At 38.0% G+C, this 19,510-nt stretch overlaps 1 long non-coding RNA gene across 1 annotated transcript; it reads left to right on the top strand.

The window, feature by feature from the left end:
• The first annotated feature begins 12,632 nt into the window (after nucleotides 1-12,632).
• LOC149407220 (uncharacterized) lies at nucleotides 12,633-15,201 on the top strand. Its single transcript, XR_016296528.1, has 3 exons — nucleotides 12,633-12,964; nucleotides 13,439-14,344; nucleotides 14,899-15,201. It is a non-coding gene; the product is annotated as an uncharacterized LOC149407220 (long non-coding RNA).
• Nucleotides 15,202-19,510: the final 4,309 nt, after the last annotated feature.

Genomic DNA, 19,510 nt, shown 5'->3' with positions numbered 1-19,510 from the left:
AAGTGCTTAAGAACGAAGGAAATAATATTTAAGGGGGACGAAATTTCGGAATAAGGATATTCGAGTAAACTCGATATTATCTTCCGAATAGAAAATTACTCGGAATGTACCCGGAGATTTAAAAATCTCAAGAGTGAAAATAAATTCCGAAATCCCTTAAATATATTCAAGGTAACGAGAATTAATGAGGATTTTCTCGGTTATTTTTCGAGATTATTTTCAATTAATTAAGGACGAGATTGTGAGGGTTTTTTTTTAGTCTGAAAGGACTAAAGTGCAAGAATTTGAAGGACGAAGTTGTGAAGTTTTATTTTGGAAGGATCTATGTGCAACAAATGAGGGACAAAATAGAAAGAAAAAGTTGAAGAAGGGCTGTTTGGAGAGCTACGTGTCAAAAATTGGGTGGGCCATCTGTCCACATGTGGCTTAAGGAATGGCTGCCACGTGGCTTTGGTTTCTCTCCCTCTCCCTCATTTTCGGCCACACTTCTTTCCTTTTCTTCATTTCTTCTTCGAGTTCCCATGTCGCTTCTTCGACATTGTGCCTTTTGCATTGCACTTTCACCAAGAGGATTAATTTGTTCCTCAAAATTTTCTCTTTCCTGTCGAGAATTGCAACTGCTGGCTCCTCGTACTGCACATTCTCTGAGATCTCCACTTTGTGGACCGGAAGAATGTGAGAAGTGTCCTCTATATATTTCCTTAACATGGAAACGTGGAAGACATTATGCAGATGAGACATTGATGGTGGTAATGCTAAACGATAAGCTACCACTCCAACGCGCTCCAGGATCTCAAAAGGTCTTGTATACCTGGGCTCAACTTACCCTTCTTTCCGAATCTCATCACATCACACGTTAGGGAATCATTTAGGAACTCTTTGTCCCGAATTCATGAGAGGTCTTTAACACTTATTTACATTGCTCTTCTGAATACCTTGTTATAATTTCAAAGTAAATCGAGTATCTCGATCAGAACGATCGATGGAGGCACTCCATACATGCGTGCCATCTCGTTGATAACAAAATTTAGCTACTTTATCAACGTAATAGGTGGTTCTTATGGAAAAGAAGTGGGATTTCTTTGTCAACTTGCCTGCAATCACCCAGACCGCATCACAGTCCTGGGGAAACCCAACATGAGATCCATCATGATCTCATCCCACCTTCTCTGTGGGACATCCAGGGTTACCATAACCCTACGGGTTTTCGATACTCAGCCTTAACTTGCTGACATGCTAGACGCTTCTAGACGCAAGCTGCCACATTTCTCTTCACATCCGGCCACCGATATACCCCTTCCGGGTCTTAATACATCATTTCCACGCCTGGGGAAATAAAGTAAGGAGTTCCATAAGTTCTTTGTAGCGATCGGCCACGAAGATTATCATCGGCAAGCAAATGAATCCCTCCGTGACACATTGCAATTCCATTGTTGTACAGTTGGAACTCGCCCCTTCACTTACCATGGGCGTCAAACCTCTTATCAAACAAATGCACGTCAGCAAAACGCCCTTCTTTGATCTTTATGAGAAGGGTCAGTGCAGTACTAACACGTACTAAACTTCTCCTTATCAACCATAATTGCGTTCTCTAACCCCATTCAACGTCCTTTCCTTAACAAATTATCATTACCAAATCTTTATTTCTTCGGGGGAAATGCAAGAAATGGAGTTGACATTAGACACTCATTACCTTCTGGTAATGTCCACACATTTCTATCGTGGTACACGACCATTTCCCTTAATTCCTTCAATCCATGTTGTGTCATCTATAACTCATTCTTTCAATGAGGACATTACTCAAAGGATTACCTCATCAAGTCAAGACTCACACTTCGAGAGTTTCACGTAGAGTCATTTCCCTTCAGTTCCATTAAAATGATCTTTACATGTTGTTCATGCTCCGCTTTAGTCTTCGAGTATATGAGGATAGTGTCTACAAGAACGATCATGAGTTTATCCAAGAATTCCTCAAACACGTGGTTCATCAGGTCTTTAAACGTTGCAAGGACATTGGTTTATCCAAAAGATATGAAATGGAATCACAATGTCCAACTTGTATTCACTTCGTTGTTGTCAAGGTATCTTCACCTTGAATTTTTAGCTAATGGTACTTTGATCGATTGTTGTTTTTGTTGGCTGATTGAGTAGACCATTGTCAATATAAGAAGCATCCTTAATCTTAATCGTCACTTAATTCGAGACATCACTGCCATTACGAATCTTAGGGTTCTTTTGGCTTACTTAACGTACGAAACATGTTGAGCGAAGGAACCCTTATCCATTTACCTCTTCGAATACCTCTTTGAGTTCTTTCACTACCGTCAAAATCATCTGATACATACCTTATTGTATTGGGGTATTTCGGTGAATCAATGCCATACACATCTTAATTCCTCAATCAGGTGGAAATCTGTTCCCATTGTTTGAGGATACACGCCAAAAAGTCCTTATAGCACGGGTATGTATTAGCTTGATTAATCTTGTTGATGTCGCTTACATTTGTTATGAACTCGAAAGCGTTAATCTGTAGAAACTCCAAGGTTCTTACCTCCAAATTCATCAAAAGGAACAATCTTCAGAGCAATCCATAAAGGTATTACGGCTCACTTCCAAGAGCCTGTAACCTCACCCTTGTCCATGTGATGGTTCACAATTATGTAATACTTATTAATCCATTATGAATATTACGTTATATCGACTCTTCTAGGCTTAACCTAATGAGTTGCTAGGTGTTAACCTTGAACGCAGACAAGTACGTTCTCAATTATAACGTAAATTCTGGAAGATCTTTTCCTGACTAAACATGTTACACGAAGGGTTTAATCTTCAGCACACACGCGCTTATTGCTCAACTTCACACTTCCCTTCTTTGAGTGTTCATTTGTACCACGGAGGCTCCACATTTCTGTATTGAGGTATCTTACCACTTCTTGGGTGGGACCTATAACCAAAATAATTTTCACCTCAACTGTCAAATCGTTGCTCGAAATAATTCTTTCTTGGTCAAATCTTGCAAGCGGTAGCACCACTACCGAAACTGAAATAAAGACTGAGACCTCCAAGTCTCCTTGCCATACATTTTCCATCGTGCTCTGGACTATGAGATCGCAGATCCAGAGTCTGATCTTAGTTCTACTTACTTCACCGACGTGATAACCAACTTATGCATACGCTTGATTTCCTTCGCTTGATAAGTTGAAACTAGAGCTGAAGATAATTGAACTAGTTCACTGATCTCGCATCTTTTCATTGCGTGGATCTATGTGCTCGTGGATCTTCCTTGTCGTAACCACTTCACTTTAACACCTTTTGTTAACAAAATGGCTCTCACGATTATCATCTTGTTCTCATGCATTGCCATGAAAATTCCACTAGCTTATAGGTCCTTTAGACCCACTAGTAAACGACATGCGAAACGTTATGCGCATTCTAGCTACATATAGCCAATAGCGGCTGAATATTTTCACTCAAATTCTCAACAACTGGTGGATCATGACTTATGTTAAACACTGAAGACTCTGCTTCCAGAATTACACGTCCACTGTCTCTTCCACTCAAAGGTCACCTTAGGAAAACGGTAGTGCGGCTTCTTCGCCTTTAATCCCGAAATTAGGTGAAGGGCTCATACGACTCGTATTCGACAGCTGGTCCTTGGACTTGGCCAAACTACCGATCCAGATTGAGCGATCGCATCATCCAGCGAGTTTGTTGCCCCTCTTCTCATCATGACATTTGAGCTCTCTAGTCTGTCATTCCAACGATCGCTCGACTTCAGTTACTCAAGCATCGAGGGTCACACTTCCCTCAACCTGTTTATTCAAAATTTGACCACACCAAGTGATACTAATGTACATTGGAGCGATAACACATACCCTTACACATCACTCAGAATATGTACAATCCTACATGATGGTCTCTTTAACTCGCTTCGGCGAGCATAACCATTTATCTCACAAGGATCCTCCACAAGTTCCTTGGCTATCGACTAGTCTGTTCACAGCTAGTCAAAACTTTTTCTTAAATGAGTAACCATACACTCAAAATTGTTTATACTATCATCCAAAATCATTAGGCGATCATGTCATCTGCAAAGTGATCTTCCGTTGCTGGTCAAGGGCTCTACAACAGATCTTGCTCCTCTTATTCGAAGAAGAGATCATCAATCAGCCAAGAGTGACTAGGAATGGGGTGTGGAGTTACTTTGTCATCACATATCAGGGTACGTCAGTACTACTCATGAGTACAAAGGCCTGCAACATCATGCATCAACCGATACCCCTTCTACGAGGATCTGCTCACAGTCCACGTAGGCATATGTCTCTTTCTAGACTCATTCGTTTAGCTGCTTCAACAGCTGTTGAGGAACTCCTTAATCCGCATTCCACACTCCATAGCTGATTCCCAGCATCATGGGTTAGGCATCTTGCCTTGCGCTCCCTCTTATCCAGGGTGAAACATCGCAGAACACATTGACTTCTCATTTTGGCTACTCTGCCCAAGACCTATTCAAGCCCATCACGACTCCACAGAGCTCTATGCCCGTCAATTTACATGCACGGGACTAATGAAACGGAAATAGGTCACTAGCATACGATGATGGTTTAAGGATGATTGCGTACCTCCTCTGTTGAGGGATTACTCGCGTGCAGCGTTCACTTATCGTGAACTCGGGCTCCTTGCTTCATCTAGAAGGCCTAGGAAAACTTCACATACTTCTCGTAACTAAGCGATCATATGTTCATAAGCCGACAATAAAGAACGAGGGGTACATGACCCAAAATTACTAGTCTTAGAGTCATCGAAGGTCAAGCCAAGAGATCGCTTCATTCGTAAAAAGAAGACCTTCTTGCATCCTCACGCTCTGACGCCTCACAGCTCCCCGAACAACCATTAAAACATGGTTAATACTGTAGATGCTCAAACCGTAAGTGAAGTACCCAGTCAACTGATAGATCTCACAGTCTACAGAAACGACTAAACCTGGGCTCTGATACCAAAAACTTTGTCACGACCCGCAGGACACCCGTCGCCCTCGGATCGCGACCTTTACCTATACTCATCTACTATCAAATCATTCATTATTTATAAACCACAATTTATGAAAAGAGTAGCATTGAAGTCATGAGCAGTTTGTAGAAAAATACGGTAAAATTTTTCTTTTCTTTTTAAAATGCTTTACAAACTACTTATGACCGCTACTCGTAAACACGGCCTAGGCCTTCAGCGCGTGTTTAAATTTTACAAAACTTTAAGAAAATACTTACTTAATATCAAAAGGACTAGAAATAGGGTTCAAACTGGTTTTAAAGAAAATAAAACCTTACATGTATTTTCTACATGTATCCGTCCTTGCCGCAGGTCGTCATGAGCTCTATGTTGACTAGCACTTTCGCTTCGCCTGAGCTTCCTTCATCTACATGGAGGGGGGTATTGTGGGGTGAGTCACACCGACTCAGTAAGCAGGATATCTAACCTAGTGCTACATGAGATGCACGAATGCAGATGACAATAGCAGGCAACAGACTTAGAAGAATAACGATCATTCAGCATCAAAGAAATTATCTAACTGGCTAACAAGAGCAATGTCATATCGAAGTTCATTCATTCATTCAGGAATCCGTCATTCTCCGGTTTCCTCAAAATCTCATCCATCTCACGCATCCCGGCGCCTTACATCAGTGGACTGGGCCCAATCGACACTTCAGTCCGCAGCCGCTCATGAGAGATGAGTAGGTTATTCCGAAAACTCGAGCCTAGCTCTCGGAAAGCCGAAGTTTTAACGTATGGGATCCACTAGCACATGTAGGAGGGCCTTAGCGCGCGTTTGGTAGAGGGAATCAAACCCTCACCAATCCCTGGTCGATCCAGGGTTCATATTTCCTTTAGGACAGGTAAGCCACCCATCGACTTCCCATTAAAGGACCTTCGGGAATGCCACTCGCTACATTGCCGACAAGAGTTTGTTATGTTTTACAGGAGCTGTCTACAGCCTACCTGTTTATCTTATTACAGGATGAGATCTTATCGGGATAAAGCCCGTCATTATTATTAATTTCACTGTATGACTCTTTAAGTATTTTAGAAGGAGTTGTCGACAGCTGTGAGGCTGGACCTTCACCTAGAACAGTTCCTCTCGGGATTGAATCCGAAGGACACCGTCTTTCCTCCTCCTGTTGTCCTCTCATCAGGACGAAGGGGTAAAACCTATAACAGAAGCTTAACATAGCTTTAAAGGCTTCAAGGTTCTTAACCCGCTAATCGTTTAACCCTATCATTTTATTATCTTATTAGTTAGTGGCCGAAGCCTTATTCGATCATCTTGTCTAACTGAGGGTTTCTCTTTGTTTTAGGATTAAACGAAGAAACATAAACAATTATTCTACTAGGCACCATTCCCCGTTGGCGCCTCAAACTTAAATCCCACTTACCCGGAATAGTTCGTCGGAGAACTTGGTAAATTCCGGAGTCTCTTTGCTTTACACGCTTCCCGAGACCTTCTAGCACGTCCTGAAGCGTCGAGAGAAGAGTTTATCGAGCTTTAACTACGATAACTCTTTTCTCGAAAATTTCAAAATCCGGCTTCATTGCCTTTAACTCGTCCGGTTCCCGCTCGTCCGTCTGAATCTCACTTGAAGAGTCAGACTATTTGGACCGTCCTCACTCTTTTTTTCCTCGCCGGAGCTCCAAAGACACCCGACGCTTCTCTCCTCTCGACTAGTGGCGCGCGCGCGGCTCGGTGGTGGGGCGGATAGCCGAGCGCAAGTGAAGCAGAAGAAGGGAAGAGGAAAGGATGGCGATGTGGGTTGAGCGACCGAGAAAAATGGCTCGGTGATGGTTGTCTTGGATTTTTTTTTTCTTTTTCTGGTTCTTTCGGCCGAGTGACGCGAAGAAGAAGAGGGAAAAAGAGAGAGCGAGATCGAAAATGAGAGTGAGAAAGAAGGAGAAGAAATCCACGTGGCAAGTTTCTCTTGAGCCACATGTGGACATGTGGCCCACGTCTTAAATGGCCACGTATCTCTCCAAACAGCCCCTTTTCCATTTTTTCCTTTCAATCTCATCCTTTATTTGTTGCACTTTAGTCCCTTCAAAATAAAACCTCACAAACTTGTCCTTAATTAATTGAAAATATTATGGAAAAATAACCGAGAAAATTCCCATTAATTCTCGTTACCTTGAATATGTTTAAGGGATTTCGGAATTAATTTTCACACTTGAGATTTTTAAATCTCCGAGTATGTTCCGAATAATTTTATTCGGAAAAAAAAATAAAAATAATATCGAGTTTACTCGAATATTCTTATCCCGAAATTTCGTCACCCTTAAATATTATTTATTGATTTTTCTTTCAGAGGCTGACGTGTACAAAGTCGGGTCTCACAACTTTCGAAGTAAGTAACGTTCGAAAGAATCTTTCGCTGGGGAAGCAACAATGCTTAGGGCTGATATGTATCAAGAAAAGTATAACGGAAAAATTGACTTCTCTTGACACGGGTTGAACCTGGAGGATCTTGATCACGAACTGACTATATCAGTGGACACTCGTCACGATGAGTAAATATAATTCTAGTATAAAGGAGAGTTCAGTCTTGGCTTACAAGGTGGAGTATTTGACCAAGATTAGACGAATCGATGGACAAAAGAGAAAGGACTATTTCGTCTTTTTCATGGGATTTGTTAAGCTTCTATTACTAGGTCCATAGTCCCCGATTCGGCTCTGATAAAGGCGGATAAGAACTTTCGTATAATAATGTTTATCATTATTAATCTCACTTGCTGTAATTGTGATTGAAAGCATTAGTTTTGGAAAACGGGTATTCGCGGAATTAAATAAATATTTATGGTAGAATTGTTTATTTATTGTTTGATCAAGTAAATAAACAATTATTAATTATTTGTTTATTGTTGGACCAAGTAAATAAATGATTAATTGGGTTTTAAGCAATTGGGCCTTGCACACATGGAAAATTCGAATTTGGTTATTTGGCACTAGGGTTTGCGCAAATCTCCTTGGCCGTGTGCCATCAAATTCGAAAATACATAATTGGTATTTACCAATATTTTCTCTTTAGTTGTTTAAATAAAGGAGAGAGAAAAATATAAGATATTGTCCTTTATTTTCTCCTTATTTAAAGGAAAGTATTTAGGAGAATATTTAGGAGAATAATATATTCTCCTTTATTATCTCACTAAATAAATTATTCTCTATTTAAATAAAAGAATAATATCTCATAGATATTGATCTGATGGATGAGAGAAAAAGTAGGATTCACTTGTTGAGATCCAATGGTCTAGATTTAATCCACTAGTGTGAACACAATAAAAGGAAATAAAATATTCTAGAAGATTCCATGAATATCTCCTTTTTACTACTATAAATAGGGGTTCATGAGAAGGCAAAAATAAGCAATTATTTTAAGGAATTTTCGAGAGAAATTTCGTGCATCACTAGCCTCCATTGGTCGTGCATCTGCCTCTCCTTCCCCTCGGAAATTCGGTTCCATTCTTAGTAAAATAAGAGAGAGATCTCGAAACACCTAGTTTCGTGATCTAGTGAGATAAAGACTGTGCCCACTCATCTTTCTTATTCGTCTCGGAGATTACGTTTCGGAAGACTAAGGTGTCATCCTCGAGTCCTTCATCAAGACGACGCAAGTAGTACGCGATTGGATTGGAGCATTCTGTAGCTGAACCGAAAATCAATGTAAGTACTCGTTTACTCTTATATCGGTTGCTTGACTTATATGCTCTCGTGAATTAAATTAATTAAACATAACTAGATCTTGTTAATTATAACCATAATTTAATTAGCTTATGATCAGCGTAATTAATTATTTTTCCGCATTAATATGGTTATATGGTGGACTCATCTCCAATGAGTCGCATCGGAGCGATTGTTCGTGTCCGATGCGCGCTCGATCCACCGACAGTACTAAGTTATAAAGATGTCATGAGTAACTTTGTGAAGATCTCATAGATATGGAATTCATGTACAAGATTGCTAAAATGCAATGTATATCACCTCATCCTTTGTTCGTTGGAATGTGAATAAATGAACTGGCTAGTGTCCAAATTGAGTCATGACTCTTTTGGATGAATCAATGTGACTTGTTATCCCCTCGTCAATACATTGTTTCTAACATATTCACAAGCGACAAAGGAGTCGAGGAAATAACAACTAGAAAGGTAAAATTGTAATTTTGTAAATCTCAACTAGTTGATGATATTCACGAAGGGTAAACACAGATAATATTCAGTGGATCCAGTCATCACAATTATGTTGAATTCTTGAGTAGAAAATAAATTCATTTGAACCGAGAGATTCTCAGTGCCAACTCTTTAGTGGAGTCAGTTGACATTAAGCTAAACTTGGAAAAATGTTTGTGAACTTTTGAGTCCAAGTATGTTAGCTCAAGCTTTGTTCATTTGGATCCATGAGGTCACTATCACAAGTCATTTCGAGTAGGATTAGTTAAACTAGAAGCTAACTCAAAACAAAAACTAGACAAGTTTTACGAAAATTGTCTAAAGGGTACTTTTGGCTTTTTTGACGTAGGATGAAATGAATGTCAATAAATAAGTTTTTTGACATTTTCATATGATGACAAATGAAAGATGTACTCGGCCACATTAAGAATGTTGGGCCTTGAGGATTAATTTCATTTTATAGAATTTTACTTGAAAATTCTTAATGGGCTATCCTTACGTTGTCATGAACAAATGAAGAAAAATCTAGAAGCACCTTCTAGAAGGTGTTGCACATCTAACATAGCAAGAGAAAGAGAGTTTATTTTGTGCATTGATGTATGAAGATACTTTCCAAAAGAAAAAGAGGAAATAAATTTCCTATACAAGTCATATAGGATTTCGGCCAAGACAAGAGATGAAGAAAAAGAGGAAACAAATCCAATGCCTTCTAGAAGCATAGTTGGCCGTGTGACATAAGAGAAAGAGAGGCAATATTTGTTCATGAATGTGTGATATTCTATAGAAGAGGAAACTACATTTTTGAAGGTAATCATTCTCCTATAAATAGATCCCTCATTCTCATTGTTTCTCATCTCAAAATTTTAGAGATTGAGAGCTTCTCTCTCTAGAATACTTGGCCGCCCAATTCTCTCTCTCTCTCTCTCTCTCTCTCTCTCTCTCTCTCTAACTCTTTTAATTTTTGTTTTGGAACCTAGGTCCACATTTGACCTAGCTTTGTTTTAGCTCTTCGACTCTAAGACTTGTTCTTAAGTCGTCGTGTTTAAAAGTGCCCACACACTAATTCCTTCTTACCTCGAGTGATTCATGTGATAGAAATTTTCGTGGTTACTCGAACTCCCGAAGAACGAAGAAAGACGAGTTGTGTGCGGCAGACGAGCGATTCAACCTCCATAAGCTTCTCAACGATCAAGCTTCATAAAGGTTAGTAAATGCGTAATCGCTCTTAGGTAGTTTTAATAATAACATGTGCTTGCTCTTTGTCTAGGTTAGTAAAATCGTTTTACTTGTTTAAAGAAAATTTTTATTTTCCGCCGCTTGCTAGAAGCGTTAAATCCTTTCTTAACCCTAGATCAATTCCAACAAGAAGCTCTCAATCTCTAAAATTGTGTGTTGTGAATTGTGAATGAGGTGGGGGTATTAATAGGAGAAAATCTGAGAAAATCTCATTTTCTCTTTTCCTACCCCTTACACGTCCAAGCTTGCTTCTAGAAGGCCTTGGATTTGTTTCCTCATTTGTCTTGCCTCTCTCTTGCCGCCCATATGCATTCCTTGTAGATGAAATTTGTTTCCTCTTTTTCTTTTTGGCAAGTATCTTCATACATCAATGCACAAAATAAACTCTCTTTCTCTCCTTAGGTTGGACGGTTTAGGCTTCTAGAAGGACCTTCTAGATGTTTCTTCATTTGTTCATGACAACATAAGAAAAGCCCATTAAGAATTTTCAAGTAAAATTCCATGAAATTAAATTCAATCCTCAAGGCCTAGCTAATATTCTCAACATGGCCGTGTGACATACTTTCATTTGTCATCATATGACAATGTCAAAAAACTTATTTATTGACGTTCATACCATCCCATGTCCAAAATGACAAAGTTACCCTTCAGACAATTTCTGTAAAACTTGTTTAGTTCTTGTTTTGGCTTAGCTTCTAGTTTAACTAATCCTACTCTAATGACTTGTGGCAGTGACCTCATGGATCCAAATGAACAAAGCTTGAGCTAGCATACTTGGACTCAAAAGTTCACAAACATTTTCCAAGTTCTAGCTTAATGTCAACTGACTCCACTAAATAGTTGACATTGAAAATCTCTTGGTTACATGAATATATTTTCTACTCAAGAATTCTACTTAATTGTAATGAGTGGATCCACTGAATATTATATGTGTTTACCCTTCATGAATATCATCAACTAGATGGGATTTACAAAATTACTATTTTACCTTTCTAGTTGGCATTTCCTCGACTCCTTTGTCGCTTGTGAATAAGTTAGAAACAATGTATTGACGAGGAGCTAACAAGTCACATTGATTCATCCAAAAGAGTCATGACTCAGTTTGGACACTGGCCAGTTCATTTATTCACATTCCAAGGAACAAAGCATGAGGTGATATACAGTGGATTTCAGCAATCTTGTACATGAATTCCATATCTATGAGATCTTCACTAAGTTACTCATGACATCTTCATAACTTAATACTTCACCAATAGGTCTTGCTATATCACATAGTGAATCTAGAACTCTGACATTCTCAAATGAGAATACGTAAGTTATGAAATGACATGTCTCATTTCAGGATTGAGGTAAGCACGATGCAATTCATACGTAGTGACTTTGAGACATAAGAGGTTAAATGGTTTGTTCTTATTCTGTCTCTAGAAGTGCACTGGTCAATTCAGTACCTTCAGAAGATACCTAGGAAGAACTATAGAGTCTCCAACTCTCAATGTCCCATAACCAGACATCGTAGATTCTCCTAACAATCATACTGAGATCAATAACCCTTTGATCCTTAGATTGTGAATATACTATTTTAAGCAAACCATGAAGAGTTTGTTCATGAAAATATATATTTGACTCTTCATTTGTTGTTAGGTTTGTTTAAGGACTAAAGACTATAGTTTATCTGTAGCGACTCGAAGTTTTAAGGTTAATCTTGTAAATTAAGTTAATCAAAGGACGAGGAAATTATGTAAATTAATTTTCTAAGAAGTATTTCCAGTATTTTTGGTTTTGAAATATATTAAGGTAAGGAGAAATCTCGGAATAAAATAAAGGATTTATCGAGTTCGTCGTGAATGATAAATTATTTTCCGATGAGATATTCCGGAATTTAATTTAAGAAAATAAATTCTTAAGGACGAGAATTATTTCCGAGAAACCTTGAATATATTTGAGTTATTTGAGAACGAATGAGAATTTTCTTGATTTTGAAGCTTTTAATTAAAGGTTCGATTGGTTACGGTTGAAGTCGCAAAATTTGTGACAAGGACGTGGTTGTCATATTTTTCTGGGTCTATTTGAAAAACATGTTGAGCTCGGGGTTGGTTTGCAAGAGGTGGAAAATATGAGGAGTTGGTGAGTAAATAAGGAATTGTTGCTTCATATAAATTGAAATTTCTCTCTCTCTCTCTCTCCTCATTTCTCCAGCTCCTTTCTTCTTTACGTTTTCTCTTCCTCTCCTGGTTCTCCTTGCCGCTCGACCTACACCCAAGCAGAGAAGAAAAAAAAAAAACACACAATCACAACGACGCTCGAGAAATCCTCACCACCACCGTCATCTTCTTCACCTTCTTCATCTTCTTCTCATCTTCTCCTTCCTTGAGCGCGCGCCATCCAGCCATCAAACCCGAGCACCGCGCGTCGTGGCCGAGGAGACGAGGACCGCCGCGAGCTCGCCGTGGCCGCCGCCCGAGGAAGAGACGCCGGGAAAGAGCGAGAACTCATCGTGGAGGCCGAATTTCACAGCAAATAGGTGAGAAACACACTTACCCGAATTGATTTGAGATCTAGGGTTTATACGTGAATTTGGGGATTTCGATTGTCTTAAGGAATTTCGGGAAATTGTTGGGCTTTGGATGATTGTTAAGCTCGGTTGATGTTATCTTTTGAAATTGTGAATTGAAATTGTCATTTGGATTTATTTCTTGATTTTTGGCCGAATTTCAAACGAGTTTGGGTTTGTTCATCTGAGAATTGGGGGTTTTGAGCCTTGGACGCGCTTTGATGATTTTGGATTGAGATTATGTTACAAAATTGTGTTTATGATGTGTTGTTTTTGGATTTTTGGCCGTGATGTGGTTTGGCCGTGAGATTTGGCCGTGAATATGGGGTTGTTTTGGCCGTGTGATGTTGATTTGAGATTCTGGTTTTTGGTGATTAATGATTTGAGAATGATTAACTATGGTTTGTTAGCTTGGGTTCGTAGTGGTGATTAGAATTGTGACAGGTTAATGTGTTTTGTCGCTTTGTTGTGAGATTTACTTGTTGAGGGTCTAGACTCGATATAGGCGGGCTACGCAGAGCCCACAGCGGCGGTTCGGGACGACGAAGACGCGGTCCGAGACAACGGAGCTACCGTGCGAGCGTCGATGAGACGAGACCGAGACCGGGTGAATGTCGGCGTTTCGGTTTTGGCTCGGAGGCTCGCGAAGCATCCGTTTAGGATTAGCGAGTTATTTATTTATTATGTTGTAATTTACAGAGTTTAAAGTTATTTTGTACGAATCGGTTCGAGTTAGTATGTTAGTACTTTTTTTTTTAAGTCGGTTTCGATGTAAGTTGAAAAGGAAAAAAAAATATAGATTATTCGTTATTATTATTAAGCTCGTTTATGGATTTTGAGAGTTGAGACTCGATCTTGTTTTAGTGTTCGATTTCTCGGTTATACGAGCTTAATAATAATAAGTTTGGGTACTTTCCTTGAAATCCGGAAAAAAAGGAACGATATTCGTTTGTTGAAAATTATTTTCTAGTTTCATTATGGATAAATGAAATTAGATTCGTTCAAAGTAGAACGAGCTTGCTTATTAGAATTATTTATTGGTCTTGAGATTGATCATAGTTTTTCGTTCGAGTTTACACGTTCTCGTATCGTTTGAAGTTTTGTTTCGAGGATATGTCTTTGGGTTCTACGATTCTTTTAAATCGTACGTTTGAGTTTGAGTATTGTGGATTACTCATAGGATTCTGATTCAAGATCGGTTTGATTTATCGTGATATGACTCAAGACTGAAAGTCGTTTAGAGGGTTCACGGAGTAAGTGAACGTCTGGAGTCTCGGTTGTAGTGAATGTTCAGGCTCACAAGAAGAGCGAACGTCTCGTGGACGAGCGACGTAGACGCTTAATTTCGAGGTAGGTTATTATAACCATTCTCTCCTGATTTTATGGTTTGGCCTCAAGTATATATTATTTTCGAAATGAAAATGTTTGTGAACGTACCACGAAACCCAGAACCGTTTTTAGAAAATGTGGCGGAACTTCAATTCGGTATATCCGATAATGAAGTTGAGAATATTTTCGATATTATACATATATCCCGTATTTACGAAAGGAAATGTTTCGTATATCCTGGACAAGTCGGTTTCACATACACATATTTACGGTGCGGAGAGTGCACCTTGCTCTGATCAGAGGACTGCCACGGGTTAAGTTGGCAGACGGCTCAGGAGATAGTACACGTTTTAGAAGTATCTAGGGACACATTTAAATTTCTGTCATTTATATTTCTGCAATTTACATTTCTGCAAGGTATACTTGTACGTGTATGGTGATTTACACGTGACAAGAATATTATTATTATACGGTAAGTATTATTTTCGAAAATCTTTTTAAAAATCAAACCATTACTATAGCACCTACTGAGCCTCAGGTTCACCCCTATTTCCTCAAATTTTTCTTATAATCAGGATGTGAGAAGTAGAAGGGTTAGGAAGACCTCGGGATTAAGTGTGGTCGAGAGTTTGAAGGTTTTCGCTGGATAGTCTATCAAGTGTCGAAGATTTGTTTTATTTGCGTTTTCTTTCTTTTATCTTTGGACTTGTAAAGTAAATAACTGAGTATGCACCGTGGGTTAGTTTTATAAAGTTTATTATTGTTCGATTATATTCTAATCACACCCCATCTTTCCCGGGGCGTGACATTATCATAAAGCTTCAAACATTGTAAGAATGAATGAACGTTTCAACTTTTATTAATAATTCAGCAGTTAAGAGCAAGAGTCTTCGTGACACTTTATTACATCAAATTTACATAATTAAATACTACTATTCTTCTTGTAGGCACCATTGACAACAACTTGAATTTGTCACTATCTCGCATAAAGTCTGTTAATGTCCCAGGATTATTTTGCTTCAACATGTACAGCTAAGACGGTAACTTCTAGTAGGATTGTTCTGGGTACCCCGCACGTACGCACCAAGCTCTCATATACGATATGTTCACACCCCATCTTGTCTTCACTCCTTCCCTGACTTTATGCACCGAATACTCCGTCATAGAGCTAATTGAGTACTTGTCTTTAAATACGTGACCGATGACTCATGGTGCAGCTCCTCGATGGCCCTCTGTTCGAACAACACGCGCACATGAGATTTTACCCTCGTACGACATAAACTCCCACATATTAGACCACTGCACGGCACCCCTCAACCTCCACGTGCATTTCTCGTCTTTGCATAGAACATACCATCTCTTTTTTTAAGAAGATTTCACTCTATGTTCGAAATTATTTTTCAACGCTTACATGTGGATATGTTTCTTCAATTCAAGTTTGTTTCCAAACTGCTGCCCAATACATATTTCTTCTGAGCTACCTGTTACTTTCAAAGGTTAGTTAAACAATAACTTAACAGATTTTACTTGAAAATTTAAATCCACTTGAGATCTAAATTATCTGTAGAAGAATGACTTGGATAATGACTTGGTTCTTCCTTCACAACATCATTGGCGGTGAACTCGGGTGCTTTCCATGAATAAGGAACGATAGGTGATCCGATTATCGGAGGCTCACGCTGACAATGACCCGATGATTCACAACACAACGACCCGTTGATACTGTAAAAGTTTCCACAAACTCTTCATATTCTTCTGGATTGACGAATACTTCAAATTCTTCACTTATACCATTGTTATCTCCATCATCTCTGTCACTATTCTCTTCATCACCTTTGCCACCTTCGTATTCATCACATTCGCCACATTCGTATTCATCACCTTCGTCACTATTGTGTCCATCATATTCGTCACTCCTGTGACTACAATCTCTATCACCCCTGTATACTTCGTCACCATTTTCGGCACCCTTGTACTCGTTAAACAAGTCATCGTCACATCCATCGTCTTCGTTTTCAATTATAGGATCATTTTTTTTATCATCGATAACAAGAGTATTCTGTCTCTTCTTCGGTTCATTGCGAGACACCTTTTCAACTTCCACATCTTTCCCTTTACATACTCCTCGATACGCAATAGGCACAATGATCTGTTTCGGTACCAAACTTATACAAAGTGGAAATCTATTACGATATCTGTGCTTCATAAAAAACGAAACGTCACCATTGTCCTTCAAAACAGCATGAGCCAACAGAATTGTACCCATTGTGTATGAGACTTTGAGTTTTTAAATTGATCGCGAATCTATCTAACTCGATCTTCTTGTATATAAAATCCACTAACTCCGTGTATGTTATCTCTTTCGGAACTGCGAATGCATGCGTATCTGCATTGGTGAACCTCCATACGTGTCATTCCTTCTCACAAGTGCCGTTAACCATGATAAAAACTGCAAAAAAAAAACAGCCAAACTATGTAAAATTAGCTTATCCATCGTACATCATCGTACAGAATCGTACAACATTGCATCGTACATCATCGTATAGCATCGTACAGACCATAATTTTTTTTTTTTCCAAATTTCATCGTACAAAAAAGTTAAATCTCATCATACCATATCGTATACCATCGTACAAAAAAGTTAAAGCCCATATTTTTTACTATGTTTTTCATATTTGATCGATTTTTATCACTACATTCTATCATATACAATCAAAAGTTATTTAAAATGATTAAGTTAGTAATCTTACCCATGATTCCTTGATATCCACTTAAGTAGATAGGATTTGAGAGAGAGAGAAAAAATTAAAGTGTTAAAATGAATTAATTTTTATGAGTGGATGAGTTATATAGAATCAGATGGGTATTTTTGTCCGTTTTTTGTACAAAAGTCTATTTTTGGATATTTTTCTAAGTTAGGGTCTAATCTTGATATTAGTTCAATTATTAAGTCCAATTAATGAAATTTCTCTTTACAAAACTTAAGTTTGCTATTGGCTATTTAGCTATTGACTCATTTCATGCTTTTTAGCTATTTAAGAATTTTAAACTTTTAGAAAAAGTTATTTTTATTAAACAACTAGAAGAAAGTTAACATCAGTATTCTAAAAAAAATATAAAGTTAAAAGAGCTTTAAAAAAAAAAGCAATAACAATATTAACCCTTAGATATAAGTAATATTGTACGATCTATTGAGTAAAAATATATTATTAACATGTGATACTCACAATTCTGTAAATTTTAGTTTTTCACTGATCGTTTCAGACAAATTATTGGCTATATTTGTAAATGTATCTTCTATTAATCAAAGAACGCTTTATGTATAGCTTCTGATATGTGATTTCAATTTATTTAGTTCAATAAAAAAAATATATGTGTGGTATAGAGTGATTCATATAAAAGATGGGAAGATTATACATTTTTGTGCGAGCTTATTTGCTTCACTCCAAATCAACGTCATTTATGGAATAATATCGAGATATTGAAATCATACTTACAATAAGAATAATAGTGACGTTATTAATTAAAACACGAATGACTTAAATAATTAAGACTTTGACCAGAATAGTCTCCATAATCTTTTTCCACAAAGTGGAAAATTTATCCTGATCTTGTACAAGTCTTGTATCCATAAAGAAAAGTCTTCAAGACAAGCTTGTTTAAATGTGTTGAAGCAGCCAAACGTGAAGATTTTGTTATTGGCGTTATTGGCCTTTGTTGGAGAGAGAGAGAGAGAGAGAGAGAGAGATTGTAGACATAAATTTTGAATTAAAAGTAAATCATATTAAATGAGTATTGGCTGTGGACTTTTTTTTTTTTTTTTTGGTAAATAAATCGCAACAATCTCATGAAGGTTATTTTCGATCTTTAAACATTGGCGTTTCAGTCATATCAGCGAATCTTGCTATTTCTCAAAATAATTTTAAGCATCGGTTAATACACAATTTCAACGTTTGAGTTTGAGTAGTCCGTGTAATTTTTCTATAAAAATTGCCAAAAATCGAATCGAACCAATCCAATTTCAACCCTTATTTCCATAGTTTGTAGGTTCCTCAAATCTTAAATTACTTTGAGTCAATTTTGGAGTATGAGACTCTGATTGGTATATTTATTTTGCGACCACAATGACTAATTTTTTTTTGTTTTTTTTTTTTTTGCCATATGGCCATCTCCGATATACTACAGGTTCGGCGAATTGCGCTCTTAAAATTTTTGTTGCATAGTACTATAGTAGATGCTATCTAGCTAAGCACAGTGGACTAGGTACTCAATAAATTTCTCGGAAAATCCTTTGTGCAAACTGCAAAGTACTTTAACCTTTGTTTCCACGAGTTTCGACCAAGGATTTAAATCCCGGGGGAACCGGACGGGAACCGGTCCGGTTCCCCCTTTTTGGAGCTACCCGGCACCGGAACCACCAAAATCGGAGTTTTCCGTTGGTTCCGGGGGAACCGGACCGGGATCCGGGTAGGAACCCGGTTCCCACTTCCCGGTCCGGTCCTGCTTAAAAAAAACAAAACCGGATTCCCCCTTTTTTTTTAATTTGCGTCGGTAAGCTCTCCTCCAAATTCCGTCGCGCCTCTGTTGATTTCTTCCCAGATCCCGCCCGGATCCCGCCGTGCCTCTAACTTCCCGACGCGCCTCTGTTGAATTCTTCCCAGATCCCCCCGGTTTCATACCTTACCGGTGAGCTTCCCGACCCGGATTTTTTTTTCTTGATTTTGAGTTTAATTTTTCAAAGTACTTGATAATTCTTGAAGATTAAGTATAAATTGATAGTTGTGAACTTAAATGTAGTGTTGATTTAAGGTTTGTGTTCATTATTCTAATTTTTTGTAATTAATCCGAATTATTTGGTAATTTTTTTATTATTTAGTGATGATTAAGGTTATGATGAACTTGTTTATTGATTTATGAAGAAATTTTGTGACTTGTTTTTAATTTTAGAAATTTTGTGTTGATGTTTGTAATTTTTTTGGATTTAATCCGAATTATTTGATAATTTTGTGATTAGTTAGTGATGATTAAGATTATGATGAACTTGTTTATTGATTTATGAAGAAATTTTGTGACTTGTTTTTCATTTTAGAAATTTTGTGTTGATGTTTGTAATTTTTTTGGATTTAATCCGAATTATTTGGTAATTTTGTGATTAGTTAGTGATGATTAAGGTTATGATGAACTTGT

The sequence above is a fragment of the Urtica dioica genome, chromosome 1, assembly GCF_054948205.1.
Source record: "Urtica dioica subsp. dioica isolate 48M chromosome 1, U.dioica_male_clone48M_v1_H2, whole genome shotgun sequence".
NCBI lineage: Eukaryota > Viridiplantae > Streptophyta > Magnoliopsida > Rosales > Urticaceae > Urtica > Urtica dioica.
The sequence above is the reverse complement of the archived record's forward strand: the minus strand, read 5'-3'. Positions and strand labels throughout refer to the sequence as shown.